Here is a 2,606-nt window from a genome sequence, read left to right on the forward strand (position 1 = left end):
TGCTGATCCTGTGTTACATTCCCGAGGTTTCTGCAAATTTTGGGGTCTGCATCCTCCTGGCTTTGGGATCCTCTGCTTAGATCCCCGTGCTCCTGCATCACGAGCTGGGCTTTGAGGCCACGTACAGCTGGAGAGCAGCACCCGTAGAGGCTCATCCCAGCAGGAGATGGGCATTTGCAGCTGGTGTCTCTAATCCATAAGTTTGTCTTCTCTGTAAGGTGCTTTTGGCTTGTTTTAAAAATAAGATCCAAGGCTGTGAGCACACTTTTCCTCCTCACATCCCAAACACCTTGCAAAGGGTGTGTTCCCTCCTGTGCAGCTGGGGAAACTGAGGCACGGGGAGCCCAGCGGCATCACCACCTGCTCCTTGGTGGCCTCATCTTCTTGGCCAGCCTTCCTTGAGAGAAAATGTTCCCAAACACCCAGGATGCTCCTCTGGGGTGGAATCTCCAGCGTGGATCCCCTACCCCCACCTCAAGGTCCTGAGATGAATCTCAGGTGGAGATGCTGTTGCATTTCCACAGCTTTTAATTGTCCCGTCCTTATAAATCCTTAAGGTCTTCCCTGTGGCTGATGGATGACCCTGAGTTATGTCCTTTCTGCCTTCAGATCTCTGCAGATTTAGTTGCAACCAGTGTTTGTCCAAAGATTTCCTGGAGAGAGGGGCTGGAAGGAGCTCCTGAGCCCTCCCTGTTCCTGAGGTGGCCTGGAAAGGCATGCCTCTCTCCATCTCCTTCCCACCTATCCCAAGCACAGGAGCTTGGCTTAGTGAATTTATTTAAGCTCTGCTTGATGGCAGAGAGCTGTGTCCTCTCCTGGGGGGAGGTGAGCGAACATTCCCACCCCCCCCAAAGGGAAACAGAGTCCCTTAAACCCTCGGAGGCCACAGGCACCTTCTCCTTTCACCCCAATTACCTTGGAATGCCACAGGAGGGCAACCTGTCCTGTGTCCAAAGCTTCCTTAGAAAGTCAGCGGGAGGAAATCCCAACGTAACTCAGCTCCAGACGCGTGGGAACGGAAAAAGGGCCATGAGGCAGATGGGGAAATCTGTACCTTGTGCTCCTCCTGCAAGCTGAGAGAGCCATTTCCAAGACAATCCTTGGGTCTTGTCCAAGACCGAAATCCCAGGAGGGTTTTTTTTGGTGTGTGTCATCAGCAAACCCCTCCTCCCCAGCAATCTGATATGGTGTGCACCATATTCCTGAATGATCCCAGAGCTGGGGAGGACTCTCTTCTCCTGTAATTTATGGCCTGCTTGGAGTTCTTCCACCCAATGTTCATCCCAGCATCCCAAGGGGCAGTTTCAAGGCTGCACAGCTCCCTTTGACCTGCTCTGTCCCTTGGAGATCATGCTGACCAGCCATGAAATTCCACGTGGTTTCTGCTCCTCGCTGCCAGGAGAAGGGAAAATAAAGGAGTTTCTGTGGGGTTTCTGCACGTCACTGTTGCAGCCTGGGGCTGTAGCAGTAGAAGACAGAGAAAATGGATAGAAAAGGAGCAGCCCCATCCTATAAATTAACTAAGGCACATGAGGATAAGCTTTGCTGGAGCAATTTGTTTGTCTCCCTGCCTCTCCCATTTTTTGGTGCCGTGGGTTGTCCCACTGTTTCTCTGGCTGCATCCTCAGAAGGTGAGGATCCCCTGTCCCACCCTCAGGTGCCCTGAGCTGTCCCCAAGGAATGAGGTGACTTTATAAGGACAAGCCAAGCCCTGGAGCAGGTCAGAATTGCTCCTCTGAGAGCTGCACACTCTCTTCTGCAGTCTGACTTTTTTTGCTCCGTTTCCATCCTCATGGGGAGAATCCCAACTGTTCCTGGCCACCAGTGGGTGTGGAGGTGTGGGAATGCTGAGCAAGGTGGGGATCTGAGGGTGAGCTGTGCAATCACAAGGACAGCAGAGGCTGAAGGTCCCTCGGGAGGTGCAGATCCCACCAGCTCCCCGTGCCAGTGTTTGTCAGGGACACTTTTATTTCCTATCCAGTAGAAATTGTTCTGGCTGCGTCTTGTCCTTTCCTGGTGTATTTCTGGCATGTTTGTGAGGACCTCGACAGAGCAGCACTGTTCCCCCCAACTGGCTCTGGCCCCAAACTCGCTCCCATCACCCTGATCGTTAATGACACTCAACAGCCTCATCCCTGGGCGATGCCACCACCAGCTGGGACCTGTCAGCGCCAGGGGGGTGACAGGGTGGCACCAGCGGCTCCACAGGAGCCGGGACGGGGGTGAGGTCACAAGACCCTATTTTCTGAGGGGTTTCCTCAGAGATCAGGTCCATTGCGGCAGAGCAAGGATTGAGGCACCTCGGCACCTCCCGAGGCTGCGTTTCTGCTTCGCTTTGTTACTTCTGACCCTTTTTAACGCCCTCTTACACCGGCTCGGCCCGGGGCTGTGCAAGGGTCTGCTTGCTGTGAAGCAAACACAGGGCGGGCGCCAGCGAGGCAACGAGCCCCTGAAGGCACCACCAGTGGGGTGTAAATGGGCAAAATCACGGGAAAACAGCCCAGAAATGGGGCTCGTCCCCTACTGTGGCGAGGCAGCGCTTCCAGCCCAGTCCTGAGCATCTTCGGGCGCTTCCACCCCTTCTCTGTGTCACTCTCTGGATCAAG

General features: G+C 54.4%; 1 protein-coding gene across 3 annotated transcripts in view; it reads left to right on the top strand.

The window, feature by feature from the left end:
- Window positions 1-2,606, top strand: part of GJC2 (gap junction protein gamma 2) — a 38,681-nt gene that overhangs the window by 8,575 nt on the left and 27,500 nt on the right. The gene's annotated exons all lie outside the window — the stretch shown is intronic.

Source organism: Corvus brachyrhynchos, unplaced genomic scaffold, assembly GCF_000691975.1.
Source record: "Corvus brachyrhynchos isolate BGI_N302 unplaced genomic scaffold, ASM69197v1 scaffold18, whole genome shotgun sequence".
NCBI lineage: Eukaryota > Metazoa > Chordata > Aves > Passeriformes > Corvidae > Corvus > Corvus brachyrhynchos.